The following is a 16,403-nucleotide window of genomic DNA, read 5'->3' as shown; positions in this document are numbered from 1 at the left end:
TTTTGTGGGACACGAAGCCCCTGTCTCTTCTGTCCCTTAATTCTGTAGCAGTGAAAAGGAGCTTTTGGCCCGCACAAGTAAACCAGGGCATTTAGAAGCTGGAGTACTCCCTCTGCATCACCAGCATGTTCTTCCAAAACTTTCAGCCCAGCCCCTGGTTCAGATATCAGATCCAACTGGCACATTAAGGAACATTTCATCCCACAAAGCCTTGCCTTTACACAGAACCACCCATTTGAGCTCAAAGCACTTTATAAACGGTGATTGTTTTTAGCTTCACAGCACCACAGATGGCACAGAAATCCTGCCATCCTCATTTTACAGATGGGAGAAGGAGAATTTATGGATGAGATCTCTCAGCATTTAAAGTCAATAGCAATTTCGAGATCAATTTCAAGAAAAGTAGATTTGAGGATTGAAGTGAAGTTCATACAAGCGTGAAGCAGAAATGAAAGAAGAACCTAGTCTTTTGATCTTGACCCTTAGCTATTAGTTCACTGAGGCAGACAGTCTCTTTTGTACGGCCCTGACTACACGGGGTCTTACTGCAATACTGGGATTCCCATGACCACAACCACCACCAGGACCACCACCACTGTTACAGGCACTTCCGTTTCTTCAGGCTCCCCCTCTCCCATCCAACCCACCTCTCTTCTTTTTTGCATTTGGCTTTGTAGGTTTTTAAAGCAAAAAGGGAAGAAGGCCTGGGTGCTTAAAGTCTTCCTGTTAGATATAAAACTGCATCACATGCACTCATTTTTTTGGAAATATTTTGCCACGTTTGAAGCTTTAGAAACTGGTCTGTCCGTCCCTTCCTTCAAGCTGCTTCCTCCCTGTGTGTAACCTCTGGCTTTGCTTAATGTCAAGGGAAGGATTTGCTGATGCTTTCCTCTCTTGGAAAGAAACAACAGAAGATGCTGGGAATTCAACTGGGAGAGCTGGCAAGACATCCACAATTGTGACACCTTCTTGCAAGCAAAAACATACCAGGTAGGGCAGTGAGAGGCTGGGACTTGCATTTGCTGAATTACTAACACCTCTGAGCAACAGCTGTACTTGCAAATGCAAGAGAAGAGGGGTCACAGGTAGGATCTGAATGCAGGATTGCCGCTCGAAATGAGGCATCTGCAACAGGAGTCAAAGAGCTATCAAGGCACAAAGTTCCTGTTTTCACAAAGGAAAAAGGGGAGTCCTAAATTATCACAGGCAAAAGCAGTAGCTAAATAAAAGGTCTTTTGTGCTCCCTTCATTTGTGCCGCGCGTGACACTCACTGCTTAGTACTAGGTAATGGCTAATCCTGTCTGTACACTAATATAAATAAATATACCCTTGCCCTCACACCAAGAGGGGGTTTGCCATTTTGCTGCCAAGGCCAACAAGGCAGAGTCCCTGGGGAGACCGGGAGGAAGAAATGCCTTCCTCGGGCGTTAAATCCCCCCGGCTACCGGTCACTGTGGTGCCTACGGGGCACGGCACCTCGCCGCAGCAGTGCCCCGAGCCGGACACCTTCCCGCAGGATCACCGAGGTCCGGGACACGGTTCCCTTCATCTGTGGGAAGCCAGCACCAGCTGTGCCTGCTCAGGCAATGCCCCCCGCAAAATTTGCCTTGTGGAAATAGGGGCTGCGGGAGCCATTCCTCTAGGGTATTCCACGGAGAAATGTTGTTTCTTGCCTCCTGAAGAGCTAAAATACAGAAGATGGCTGCTTTCAGCACTGATCCAACCGCTTTTCACGTGGGTGCTGCTACATGTGCCTGCCTGCACATATTCCCAACACATTATGCTGCTGCAGAGGAAACAACAATTTGGGGTTTCCTTAGTAAAGGGAGGCATGGCAGGACGAACTGAACGAGCACGTAACGCTGGGCTGGCGGGTCTGAGCAGCGGGGTGCGAATGCTGCTGTGGCCATGCTTTCCCAGACCAGCTCCCTGCTTTTCTTCTGCCTTCCCGGGCCCTTTGCGCGGCTTGGCTTTGGACGTGGGTCAAGCGCAGCCACCGAACGGTGCTCCAGGACAGACCCGAGGGCTCCTGCGGGGACCTAACACCGCGTCAGACCTCGTCTGGCTAGAGCTGCCCGGTGCAGAGCAGCCCTAGCTTAATAATCAATGCAACTGCATTTTTCTAGGATGCTTAAAAATAACTCCCCCATAAAATAGAGTGGCCTGACCTCAATTTCACTTTGTTGGCAAGGAGGAGGAAGGAGGGGAGAGCATTTTCATCCCCCTTTCCTCCCCAGCGTCACAAAAATCCCCTGCTTTCCCCCCAGCGTGCGGCATCAGCCTTCCTCCCACATCAAGCTGGTGGAGAAAAGCTACGCCTGAAGAGCGAGCACGGCACTTCTGGGAAGCGATACCCACCGCGCTGCCTGGTTCACAGGCAGGTACCTCTCACATCGCTTTCAGAAGCAGCAGAAGACTGACAGGGCAGTGTCAGCAACGGCAACACCGAGGATGGAAAAGCCATTGCATTGGCGCTCACTTCAAACACTGCTTTCAGTCCGCCCTGCCAGAGAGGAACTTCAGGCCAGGGTCTGGTTTTTTTTTTTTAGTTTTAATTTTGTTTTTTAAAAACAGGAAAGCATATTGTGACTAAACAATAGGAAAGTCTCCAGAAGGAAATGAATGGATAATTTATTTATAATGCTGTTCCCTCCTCTCATGAACACCTGTCGGTTGCCACCGCGAATAAAGCGGCACGCAGCCCAAGCCGGGAGAGGCACAGCTTTCCCGGGAAAGACATGTGACGCTGAACTTGGGCACGTGTTTTACGCCGTGATGTACTGCAAGGGGACTAGACAAGCTCAAAAAAATGCTTGTGAATTTGAATTGCCCTATTTGCAGCTCAACTTTTGTTTAGCTCACGTTCTGGTCTCTCTGCTGCGTCTCTAAACCCTGCAAAACCTTTGCCTCCCCTCTCTGTGCTTCCCCCCAAAAGCGGCAGCCTGTTAGTGGGTTAATGACAGCCAAACTCGTGGCGGAAAAGCCATCCCATCCCAGGGTGCCTGACGCAGCGACAGGCAGCGAGAGCTATGCCAAGTCTTTTTTTCAGCAATAAGATTCCTACGACGCTTTGAACAAGTAATTTCTTCTCTTTATGCCTCACTTGTCTGTCTAAAAGAGAGTGATAGTATTCCCACACCTCGTTGGAAAAGGATTAAAAATTGTGACGTCCTCAAATGCTTCAGTGTCTGAGCGCTGTTAGCACTTAAGGAGGCTGGCTAGATTATCGAAAGGACACGAACGCCTTGGGCGAGCACCCGCGGATGATGGCTTGAGGTCCCATCCAGTATTTTGCTTCTTTGCCTTCTAGAGTTTGCTGGGTTCCTTGTTCCTGCTCTCCCCAGCAGTCTCAGACCCAACAGGGGGGCTTCAGCAAGAGCAAAATAAGCCAGGAAGATGGAGGAGAAAGCGCAGCTGATGAAACATGAATGTTGCAGGTAAGGGCTCCTCACTGAAAGCTGCAACAAGAAATACTGACTGGAGTCCAGTATTTCCATGCATATCCTTTGCAGTGTCCCATGTGCTGCACCGAAACAACGCTGAGCTAACGGAGGCCCATGCTTTCAACAGCAAGCAGAGATGTAGTTATCGCACATCTGAAACTTCACCTTCTCGAAAGGCCAGTACATTTATTTCTTAGGTTATGTTGACCTTTGGAGAGGTATTTTAACAAACATGCACTTTGCATTTCAAAAAGGTACAGCGGACAGACGCTGGACAAATTCCACATATCTATCATGGTTTCAGGTTTAAAAATAAACATTTTTTTCACCTATTTGTTCACAACATTAGGATTGCTGCTGCACTGAAATCCCACTGATGGCAGCAGACAGAATTCGTTACAAGAGCTCTCTCGAAAGCTGCTGTCGCCAGGGTGCAAGGCAGAGAAGGCTGTTTGCTTGGGGAGCTGACCTTAAGCCAGACTGATCCTGCCTTCGCTTGCACAGGCAAGTCAGGCAGAGATAATACCACGGAAAGCCCTAAAGTGAAGGAGAAGCGAATAAGGTTCAAGGAGATGAACACAGTCAGCAGAGAGCTGCGAAGAGGACACCTGACAGTGCAGAGGAGGAGAGCGCTCTGTTCCCGATGTGCTGGATCAAAAGATGGTCCCTTGGCTGGCACCAGCCCTTCACTAAGGTCCCCTCTCAAGGAAGCCCACCACAACAGAGGCACCGGCTTCCGCAAGGCAAGCAAACCATGGGTCAGCGAGGTCCCAAACAGCCATGCAAACTGGATAAAGCCAGGACGTAAAGGAAATTGTGGAGACCACTGCCCAGTGGGTAACGGGCTCACAAGGGAAGAGCAGCTCATCAGCATGCAGATGGAGTACGGTCTCCCTGCGCTGTTCAGACAGAGAGGGAGAGAAAATGCTCACAGGTACCACGCAGCGTAAAATCTACCCATTAACGCTTACTGCAAAAGGGAATCTACCCAATACTCCCGTGTCTTATCTCTATGGGCACAGCTTTATCAGTGACATTAGAACCATTTCCTATTACAGCGGGGAGGTAGGTCGCTGCTGCAACAACCCTGTTGAACATTAAACAAGGCTTCTGCAGGGGGGCAGGTGGCTTTATTTTTTTTTTTTAAGCAGGAAACACCACAAATCCCAACAGGTGGGAACACCGTGGTGAAGTGCAATACACCTACGGAAAGCCTGTAGCAACAGCCCTCATGGATCAAAAGTCAATCGCAGTAAGTCAGTGTGGTCCCGTAAGAAGGCAGCCCTCGCCACGCTGTGCACCACGCAACACGTACGGCCGGCGAGCGCCCAGCAGCCCACCAGCATGCCGGCACCAAGCCCCTCTGGGCTGCTGGACGGCTATCACAAGTAATAAAACATTAACAGGAAAATGAAACAAAATTCTGATCCGATGCAATCTTATCTTTTGAGAGCAGAAGCTCGGAATCTGTTCGCGTACATATTTAGTGCACTGCTTAGATATTTTTTAAATAAAGAAAATGTGTCCAAGAGCTCTCCGGGAAGTGTTGGTTTCACATATGTCACACTCACCAGTGGGAATTCATAAAGTTAGGCTCCTAAATCCACTATAAGGCCGCTAAATTTCTGATCATACTGCTGACTGAAACCCACAACAATTGCAAAACTCAACTTTACGATTAATAAATACCCTCCATTTAATTTCTTGTCGCTTGCAGGACTTGCCATCCAGAGCCCTGCTCTGACTGAGACATCTGCCTGCTCTTCCTTCAACCCGAGACAAGTTTCCAGCTGGCTGAAAAAATACACGTGGTTCACTTGCAACAGAATGAGATAGAAATTGAGGTGCTAAAGGGAGATTTAAGAGCCTGTAGTGTATCCGATGAAATGTGTTTTTGTGACTTTTTCTAAGAGGTGAAGGGGTGGGAGGGGGGAGAGAGAAGTTTCTGCCACAGCGTAAGTATTCCTAGAAATTGTTGAAACCACGTTTGGTTCTCTCATGACTTAGATGGAAATGTTTTTCACTATAAGAAGGTGCATTGCAGCACTGAGATAACTCTCAGGATGCAAATATCCTGTAGACATATAACAGAGTAAACTTTGCTCGTTTTCAACTAGCAAAATCAGGGCAAGAAGTTGTGCCTGGCTCCAGTGGGATTTTCAAGTGCAAGAACCCTCTTGCTTGGGTGGCTCATGCTTGAAAATGAGCATTTTGCGAGGTGTTTTTTTATTTTTTTTAACACTAAAATCCTTGTTTTTCTTCCCTAGGTAGGCGTTAATGATACATTTATTGTGGTCTTGTAGGCATTTCCCCATAAATGCAAAGAGGCATCTGCAAGAGAGCATCAGGCATAACCCTTTCGTCCTGATCCTTTTTGCCTGGTACAGCAACACCCAGACCAACAGTGGCCGTTCGGCAGTGAGTCGCTGTGTTTTCCACACTGCTGCCATCCCCTCGACATGTCCTCAGGAAATGAACTCGTGCATGGCCGCTCCTTTCAAATTAAGCACTTTCTGTGTAGTGGGGAGCTCATACAAATGCAAAGTTCAATCACATCATTTAAAAGGCAGCACGCAAGAGAATGGCTCCCTTGACAGGAAAAATAACCCCAGGCCCTAGTTATCATGGTTAACCGAATGTCACATAATGACACTAACATCAGAGCCAAAAGACAGAAAGTGCAGCTCAAATACCAAGCGCTCTCTCCAAGATCCACCAGCTGGCTTCAAGCAGAAAATAAACCATGACAGGAGGCCTACTCCATGGATGAAAAGTGCTGAGAGCAAATCTCCCATGACCTAGAAGTGATTGCATAGCCCCAAAATACGGGGAGAAGCCAGCGCTGTCCCAAAGCAGGCAGGAAAACTGCTCTTTCCAAACCCGTTCCCAGACCCAACTGCTGACCCTCTGCCTTTCATGCAAAATTTGACTCCTTTCTTCACCTGCAAATGAAAGACCACTTAAACTAAAAAGAGCAGAATAGTATTTCCTCCTCTGTAACCAAATGAAAATAATTCATTAATCTATATATTTTTCAAAATTTCTTGCACAGCTGAGACAGCCAAGAAACTGGTGGTAAAGGAAAGCAAACCTGATGGAAACAAAGCTGGTGTATAGCTTTGATGGCAAGGATTTTCAGAGCAACATGGGGAGCCCTGAGCTAAACCAATACGGTCTTGTGGACCAGGCTTTGGACCCAGGGTCTGGCATCTCAAAAGCTACTGTGGGGTCTGTGTGTGCAGGCAAGTCGCCTACGCTCACCTCTGAGTCCCCATTCCCCTGCCTCGTCCCTGCCGTGGCCTTGCTGGGTGCACGCACGAACCTTGCCGCAAAGCAGGCCCCATCTTCATTAGAGGCTTTTAGTTCTCTTGCATATAAATAGCACCCAGAATACACAGAAGCAAGTGATCCAGCAGAAAAAAAATCTCCTCTCCCCCGTATTATTAGCAAATCTGGGTCAATGAGTCTGCAACTCTAGTAGCAAATTCTTACACTCGGTTAATGAGAGGCAGAGGGAGAGAGCGTGGAAAGAGATGGAGAAAAGGCAGGGTTCATGTCATAATCCCAGTTTAAGTCTTTCGGCACGAGTGATGAAAGCAGCTGCGTGATGGATGGGGCGCCTTGGAAACAGTACAGCTTATTGTAATCCATTACATGGCCTTGACACCCAAGTCCGCCGGCTCGTGTCATTCAGAAGGCCATGCTCATGAGCCAAAGTCCTTTGAAAGATGGCAGGGATTTGAAAGTCATAAAACACGGGACGCAAAACTAGATGAAACTTTCGGCTACTGGCTAAAGATAAAAATATCTTGTCAAAAATAATCGGCCAGCCACTCTTACTATAAATAGCTGTTATCAAAAAATTTTGGGCTATGTTCTTACTAATACACCACATATGCAAAGCATATGATTTCATACATCAGAAGAGCAAACCTGTGTTTCTTACTTGATGTATTATATTTTTGCAAAATTGTTGTCTTCTTTATAAAGTTTAGGATAATTTGGGAGAGCACAGGAGTACTTAGCTCACTTTATCTTCAAATCCTCAACTCAGTCTCCATAGTGCAGTTTTGGGAGGTGATCAGAACTGTGTACAGTGCTGATGGAAACTAAAAGTGGTTGATGTTCATTTAAGCAATTCCACAGATGAGGACTGATGGGCTAGGAGAATACATATTTTCCAATTCTAAATGCTCAGTGCCAAAATACGTATTTTTGTGATTTATTATTTTCCTTGTTTCCCAAAAAGAGACAATAAAGTCCCCAAACGTAGATGATCTACAGCTTGTACACATTTCTGCATATCACACACTTCACGGGATCACAAGAAATGATAACTGTTACAGTTCAGCAAGACTGCCAGCCCAGGTACCATAAAACAGAGAGCTGTGGAAGACCTAACACTTTAGGCTGGGAAGCCTGGTCTGGAGAAGAGAACTCAGCTGGGGACACAAGACAGGAGGAGAGGAGCAGACAGGCGGAAGAAAGCTGAGCGTTCTCTGAAGGGGTCGGGTTTTGCTTTGTTTTACTAAATGTATCCAGAAATAGGGCCTTAATGTCTAATTCCCATGGATTTACAATGATAAGCTGTTTTTTTTTTTTTTTCAATGGCTGTTAGTTCAGGCAGGTCTGAAGCTCCCTCCTGTATTCTGACGTATCAGTTTTGTAAAATCAAGTGTGTTGTGTTCACTGCAAGTCAAACCCAGGTTAGAAGGCAAACATCCTAGGATCTCATTTCCAACAGTGTTTTTGCTGTTATGTCAAGCACCATTTTTACTTTCCACAGCCACCTGACTCTGGGATGGCCCCACGGCATGCGTGTCAGGGTGCCTTTCTCTCTAACAACAGCTCCCACAAACATTAGAGTAGAAGGACTTTATCTTTAGTGGCTTCAGTGCTGGACAGTGCGGCTCAAATCCATAGTTTAATCGTATCAAGCTTATCTGAATAGACACAGAGATATTCTTAACTTTACAGCATATTCTGCCACTGGGATTGTCTGAGAAATCACTCCCTGGGCGTCCCAGCTCCAGGCCAGGCATCCTTCCTTGCAGCAGGGAGAGTGGACTGCCTCAGAGTACCCCAAATGCCCCCCAAAACCTGCTGTATTAGCAAGTGCTGCTGGTCCCCTGAAGTCACCATAGACACCATGTGGTTCTCGCATTGAAGAAGGGAGAAACCCCCATATTGTTCTCTCTTTGGGAGATGCATAATATGTTACCGGTTATTCACTTAAACCACATAGAAAAGATCCTAGTTAGAAAATCTTTCACAGATGAAACAAATCTGGGTTTGTCTCTTTGCCCCTAATTCCTCTCCATTCCTTATTTCTTAACCTCCAGGATGACCTTTTCTTCTACACCCTGCGTAAACAACTTAGAACACTTTCTCAGAGCAAGGCATCATGTTTAAAAAAACCCATCATTTTGAAGCACTGTTTTCTTTTTCCAAGCATGACAGTGATTTGTGGAAGAGTTACAAGAACATATGACTGGTATAATCACCAACATTGAACTGGTCTGTACCCTCACCTCTCCCCTCACAGTCCAAGGAGCACATAATGACCATTAATGCAAACAGACTCCGTTTCTAGCAAACCTCTTTTCTTCCAACCAGCTGTACCAAGTCATCTGCACTGGGAATTTATAAATAGTGACCATGTCATTCCAATGTTAATGGGTTTTAATGAAATCGGAGAATGAAATGCATTCCCTTTTAATATTCTCAGAGCAGCAATTTTATTCTATCCCCTTGCTTCAATGCAGGGCTCACGGAAAGAGCGCGGTAGCTTGGCACATCGTTCCAATCAGCCTGTCAATGTGTCGCTTCCAGCACAGGCAGGAACAAAAAGAAGGAAAGAATTTTGTTGTTCCTGATGCAGGAAACCCACCCATCCCCTACAGACACATAGCGTCACTGCATTGCACCAGGAGTGCACTTGTGAAACAGGAAAAAAAAAAAGATTTAAAAAGTAACAGTGGTAATTTAGCATAGTTTTTGATTCCATTGTTCTCTGAAAACACCCTAAAAGCCAGTATTTACATTGTCTTCATCACTATGAATTTGGACTGTATACAATTTATACTTACTCCCTTCCCACCTCCAAAAAGCATGTTTGGAGAAAGGCCAATACATAAGATGTGCTGTGAAATCCCTGCATGGATTTGTGTATGTATCATGCGATTTTATAGCTGATTGTACTGTGTGTGTCTGACTTGGACCGCACGATGCTTGAGCCAAGGAGTGCTATGTGTTGTGTGCTTTCCACACTCAATAAAAACACAAGAAGACGTTCACCATAAGCACCAAAATTTTTCAGAGACAGGGCTACACAGGAAGGAAACGCTGCAGATGAAGAACAAGAACAGCATTCAAAATGACGCTGCAAGAGCAGAAAGGCCTGACCATTCATTTGGGCTCTCAACTTTTTCCAAGAAAACCCCACGATGAAGGGAGCAAACCTGCTGTTTTTCTTTGCCTCAGATTTGTTACAGAAGCCTCTTTCATCTTTATCTCCTCTCTTCATAGTGGTTCTAAGGCTTTTTTTTCCCTTCTTCCTCCTAATTACAACTTCTATATAGTCAGAGGCCAGGAAAGAATTCAGTTTAAAAGAAAAAGTGATGGAGCTATTTCAGTCCCAACAGGGATGGATAACCAGATAGCCATTAGACTTAACAGTGGCACCCATGCAGGGCTTTTGATCTGGCCTAAGCGAGCCACAAAACCACAGTGAAAGGGGAAAAAAGGCCTCTAGGAAGATGTTCTTTCCAACAGCCCTACTCCCAACATGGTGCAGCATTTTTTAACCTTGTCCACAGTTCCTTTTATATTTACACACAGTTTAAACAGTGATCTGGCAGAGACAGGGGAAAATGCTTTGAGAGGAACGCATGGCTGAGGAAGCTAAATAAAGAAGTGGCCAGGTCTTCAATCATCCTATATTTTATATATACAAAGGCTGCAATTCCACTAAGCTTTTCAGAAACAATATGTAAAGAATCCAAAACAGGGCAAAGGGATGGGAATAACTGGTTATAATTAAATGAGGGGGGGAAAAAAGCACAGCTCTTCCACGCTGCCAGGCTAGTTTTCCTGAAGGAATCCTAAAGCACAACGCGATTTTTGATGGTGGAAACTCCACCGATCCGCACATAACTGCAGAGTGGTGGTTTGAAAAGCAAGCGTCCACCTGGGCAAAGGGCTGGGATGGGGCTAGCGAGACACAGCGGGCAGCAGGGGAGCCCCCAGCTGAGAAATGCCACTCTTTTGAAGCGGTTTATACGGCAACTGTCTTGCCACCTAGTCGAACCGTGAGCCCAGCTAACACCGGAGAGATTTTAAATAAGTTTAAGTGTAGTCCAGGCTTTTTTCCCAAGTGCTCCGAAGTCAGACGAGCACGTGCAGCCCCATTCAGGGGTCTTCCTTTGCACCCAGGGCTCATGGCCCTCGTGCCACAGCATCTCCCTCTGCTTTGTGTGCTTCTACCCTCTCACCGAGAAATGCACAGTGTTTGCTTCCAGCTACATAACCGAAACAGATTTTTCTGGGTTGAATCTCAGCGCTGTGCTTTCTACCTCTCTTTCTTGTTTCTCGTTCTCCCTCATCCCATCGCTTGCTGGATATTTTAGCTGTTCCTCTCAATAGGTTAATTAATTTCTGCAGCACAGAAATTAACACTGGGGGCCCTCCTTGCCCTTGCTCTGCGTGGTTCTTTTTTCCTCGCCCCTTTTTTCTCAAGTCGTCCAATGCCACCACAATCTTCCATGATTTTTCTAATCTCATAACAGCTAAAAAGCAGGATGATTTGCTGATTATTTTTGGAGTCTTTACCATCCAGGCTAGGGCTCTTTTTTTATGATGAGTTTTTCCCTCACCTCTTTTCGCAATAGCTATTTTTATGGAAGCGTTCCCAACTGTTCAAACCCTGTTCTCTACTTGAAGACAGAATTTAAGTTAGGAACCAACAGGGTTTAACTGTAGCCCTAGCAAGACTGAGAAAGAGATGAATTTTCAGGAGACCAAAGAACCTGAACTCTGTTCATCAGAGGAGATGCTCCAGCAGTGCAATTGCAGATGGACAAGATGTCAGGGATGAAAAGACTTAGTACTGGAGAATCCTTTCAGATATCACAAGCAACATAATTCTAACTATAAGGAATATTTAGCGTTGCTTGCAATACCATGATTCTCTATAGTGCTTTATTTAATCTTGCAAGTCTTCTCTTGCAGCAAGTATTTGGCATCCTCATCATAAACAGGCAGATGCAACTTCATTCAACTATTGTGACAGTCTAACCTGTACAATAATGCCATATACTTTGCTGGCTGTTTAATTAATGTTCTGACAAATAAGCTATGGCTGTTTTGAAATATGTTACATCTTAAGAAATAAAGCCAAAACCTTAAAAAAAAAAACCACAAGATTTCTTTGCTAGTCCAGAAACAGAGGAAAATGTTCCACTAGAAAATACACTTTTCTTAGTCAAAACTTTTTGAAATGCGTCATTTTCTGCTGAGCTCCAAAGCCAATTTGAGAGAAAGGCGGTTGTGCAACACTTGGCTGCTGCATGGCTGAGATGTGAGATCCTTTTCCATTATATTTACAGGAATTAATAAGAGGAAACACAAACCACTTGAAGACATTAAACTGTCCAAACAAAAGCAAATACAGTCATACCATTACTGGACACATGATGACCTCAGCCCCTTTCCTCATCTGCAATATCTTCAGTTATTTCACCAGAAGGATTTGTATCCACACTGAGCAAGAGAGGTTTATTTTGAAGCCTCCATGTCAATTTTCATGCCAGCGGGAGTTGATCCCAGTGCACCTAAGTCAGCATTTTACTCCCTTCATGGTACCGCGAGAAGACAAAGGCAGGTGAACTGAAGAGCCCTGGAGATGTGAGACATCCCCTTGGGTCGCTGAAGATAAAAGCCAACTTCTAGACAAAGCCTTTTTTGCTCCTGCCTCCCTGCTCCAGAGGAAGGAGTCGCTCCCAAGGGATGGGAGCAAATGTGTGAAGTGTGGGCTAAACAAACAAAACCTGACTGCCACAGGGGGAGGAGGAGAAATAAAATACTAGTGTTTGGCAAATTTGCCTACCTGCTCACTGTGGAGCCTGGTACACGATTCAGCAGAGCACATTAAGTCAAAAACTTCAAGAGAGTTTACAGTGGAGGTGCAAGCTGTTGTTATTTTTGTGGCTGTTTTATGTTTTTATATTTTTTCATAGACCACTTACACCTATAAATCCCACTGTACTGTCAAACCACAGGCTCCTGAGTAACTATGGACTCGGAAAATTTAGAAATCCCCAAGGGAACAGTATAAACAGCTGTCTGAAAATGTCGATTTCCACCCAGATGGTTCTTGTTCTAATTAACAGAATCAAACCTTAATTCAGTCAGTCATTGGCCTTGTTTAGATTTCCTTGGAAAAATACACCTATAAATCACATGTGAAAAACTGTGGAGGGAAAGAATTTTTTCTGGTTTTTCTTTTCTTTTGGTAGAATAGAATTTTACTACCAGACAAAAAAAATGTGATTATATGTTGACAGCTTGGAGCCTATTGTGGTTCCAGCTACAGTAAAACACAGGCAGCGGGATGAATGCACACACATGCTGTCTTTCTGCCTGTTTGAAACACGTGGCACTGAGCGTCTCTCAGCCCACATCTGAGACACATCTTCTCCCAAGGATTTTTGAGGGAACAGGAACTTGAAAATAGGCTGAAAAGGGGACACTGGGTGTATGGAAAGACTGAATTCATCCAACCAAGCTCCTGAGAAGAGACCTTTCATGCCTCCCCATACCTGATGCAGCAGCTGTCATGGGAACCGTGGCTGACGGGTGTCTGCGTGTGCCACCTCCCTTCTCCAGCAACCCCGCGAGCATCGGCACCCAAGCTCTCAGAGAGGTGAGGTTCCTGTGAAAATACTCCTACGAGAACAGGCCAGCCAGAGGAGGGGAGCGTGCAGGGGCGCTCTCCCAGGCCCAAACCCACGACACCGGGCGTTACAGCTACCACTGCCCCCCGAGCAGCTTGCTTACATGCAAAGGCTGCACAGATTTCAGAAGTCACTTCAACAGCAGCAGTAAAGCCCGCTTTTAAGTCATTCATTCATTGCAGCTCTCTGCTTCTGGCAGATGAGGAGAGAGGATCAGCTTCCCCAAAACCTCCCCCGCACCCTCCAGAAAGCCACATTTTTTCCCCTAGCAAGCATGTTCCCGTATGCCCAATCCGTCTTCTTCCAGGACATCCAGGAATTGGCTTGAGCTAAAGCGAACAGCACTCAAGGTATCTAAAAATAGCTTTGAAAAATCATCTAAGTGGCAGTAGCCAACATCCACCGTCACACAGCCCCGTGGGGGAGAGGTGGTGGCCGGCTGGCTGCGCCGCTGAATGGCCCCGCGGCTCACGTCCGCGGAGGACTGCCAGCCCCGGTCCGCGCTGCGGGCAGCGGGCAAGGTGCGCGCGCGCCGCGGTGCGTGTGTGGGCCTTCGCTGGCAGCTGAGGCGGCCAGATCGCACTCCCGAGTCAAATCCATCACGCTTAGCAGGAGAAACCAGCCTGCTGCTTGGAAGAGCTGCCAGCAGCAGATGCCGGATTAGCCGGCAAACATCAGAGGCTCTTGCATGCTCTTAGCCTCCGCGGGAGCCGACGAGAACGGCTGAGGCAGCAGCCTGGGGACGTGCAGCGCAGCCCATCCTCCAGCATCGCCCTGGGCTGTACACGGCGTCCCACACTCCTGCCCCGGACCTGGCCCTCCTTTAGCTTTTCACCCTCCATTTGCCATGCTGTTGTGTGTACTGAGAGATATGCTTAAACCTGCCGGTTTCCATTGACCAAGCCCTGTCTTTAGCACCACTGTGTTTTTTTTCAGGCCAAGCCTAGGACATGGAAACAGCAAACCTCCTCCGATGAGGCAGCCCAGGCTGAGCAGGCTGCCTTACCACGGAAAGTCTGGGGCACTTCCCAGCTCAGCTTCCTACGCGAGATGAACACACACTGAGCTCAGCAGGACGGCAGCCTGGCCTCCCGCGGCCCCCAGGCTTTTCCAGGGTACCCTGGTCAGGTAAGAGCAACAGCAGAAATTTTGGCTGTGACACAAACGCGGGGCTGATGTTTTTAATGTCATTTCTAAACCAACGGGAGCCCTTGCCCGGACACAGCTCTAATGGCACATAAAAGCACTTTGATTGCATGGCTTGTTGTGCTTGGAGAACTGGCAGAAAAGATGCTGCAGAATGACCTCTCGTCGGTCCGAGGCGGTGCCCATGCATGGGAGAGCTGCTAGTGGAGCAACACCGGCAAACGCACCCCGGCGTAGACTTGGCCACATCCCGAAGCACTCACATACCCAGCACCAGGGAGTGCCCCATACGTGTCACTTGGGAAGGGTATTCCCCAAACCCACATCTCTGCCAAAGAGCTGCACGGGCGAGCACGAGGAGACAAGCCACAGCTCATGCTCTGAGCTCTGATGCTAGCCCCAGGACAAAAGGATTACGAAAAAGGCAGGGAGAGTTTTGGAAGAGTGTTGACTTGCCAAGGCAGAGACGCAAGGTGATGAGTCTGTGATGATTAACAACGGCGGGAGATGCACCAGAGCAACCACTCTGAAGCGATGCCCTAGCTCGAAAGAGGAATATAAACACAGTAAAATAAAACATCCTTAGCACTGACCTACTTAACATTTCTCCTCATCACCTTTAGTCCATTTTAAAGAGGAAACAAGGCCTGCTCAACGCAGGGCTGCGCTCAGGATGCAGGAGGCAGTGGGCAAATCAGGGAGGAAAAAAATGCTCAATATTCACACAAGAGAAGCTTTTCCCTCTTTCTGAAATCTCCTCATGTGGTTGCACATTTAATCTCATCACCAAGGAAAACCTGGGAGACGAGCTAATGGCTGCTTAACATAGTTTGGTGACAGATTCTGCTGGCATGCTCCTGGATTTCAGTATTTACAGGAGTGCGGTTTTTTGAAGTGGTGTATAAATATTTACTAATTAAGAATGCATACAAAAAGAGGGTTTGAAAATAGTTTGTTTTAAAATGAGAAGTGGTTTTGATCTCTCTGTGAGGAATGCACCTCTGCCCTCTTCTTAGAGATGGTCAGCTGAATGCTGAAGGAGGAGAGAAAATATCGTAAACATCTGCAGGCAGTTACGAACCAAATCTTTATTTTTGTTTTGCTTTTAAAACTGGCTTTCAATATTTTTAAGAGCAAGGGATATTTGAAAGGAAATATGATACCCTTGAAACTCAATTTTGAAAAATGGCTAATTTTTAAGCAAAATAAATTTTAGAAGAGAAAAATGTGGATGCTTCCATTAAGTGATAAACTCCAGCTGTTTCACATGGGGCCTATGTTTCAGGGAGAAAGAGGTTCTCAAAGCAGTTTATTAACTAAGCCTCACAGTGCCCTTGTGAGGCAGAAAACATCTTATTCGACACATTGCCAAAAAGAAGCAAAGAGAAGTGATTTTTCCTAAGTCCATTTTGGGAGTCTACAACAGAGCCATGAAGTTAGGGCTCCAGGGCACCCAGCACCCCAGGCTCCCAGCCCTGCCACCCTTGTGAAGCAGAGGGGAAAGGATTGGCACATCTATCAGGAAATGCTAGAAATACCACATTTCTTGTTTAAAGGGGAAAAGGACTGTTTTAACCAATTCATTAATTATGACTATGAAACAAATCAAGTTTCGGAGTTTAGTTTCTAACTACTCAAACTTTCATGATTATTCTCCTCTGTAAAATCAGCCTCTCAAGATAGCAACTGTCAATCTGATTATTATGTAGTTAAATGAGGGGGAAAAAATCTTGTTCTCGCTCACCTGCAAAAAATTATCTGTGCCTTGTAATTAGTTGGCTTTATAAATTTATTTTACATTCACTTGAGTTTTCCTTTCTAGATTTGTCTGGTCAAGTTAAACCATAAAGATTATTCATG

General features: G+C 46.2%; 1 protein-coding gene across 2 annotated transcripts in view; it reads right to left on the bottom strand.

Annotated features, from left to right (window-relative positions):
• The window catches only part of NEURL1B (neuralized E3 ubiquitin protein ligase 1B), a 154,395-nt gene that overhangs the window by 11,088 nt on the left and 126,904 nt on the right, over positions 1 to 16,403 (bottom strand). The gene's annotated exons all lie outside the window — the stretch shown is intronic.

The sequence above is a fragment of the Dromaius novaehollandiae genome, chromosome 15 (assembly GCF_036370855.1).
Source record: "Dromaius novaehollandiae isolate bDroNov1 chromosome 15, bDroNov1.hap1, whole genome shotgun sequence".
Taxonomy (NCBI): Eukaryota; Metazoa; Chordata; class Aves; order Casuariiformes; family Dromaiidae; genus Dromaius; species Dromaius novaehollandiae.
The sequence above is the reverse complement of the archived record's forward strand: the minus strand, read 5'-3'. Positions and strand labels throughout refer to the sequence as shown.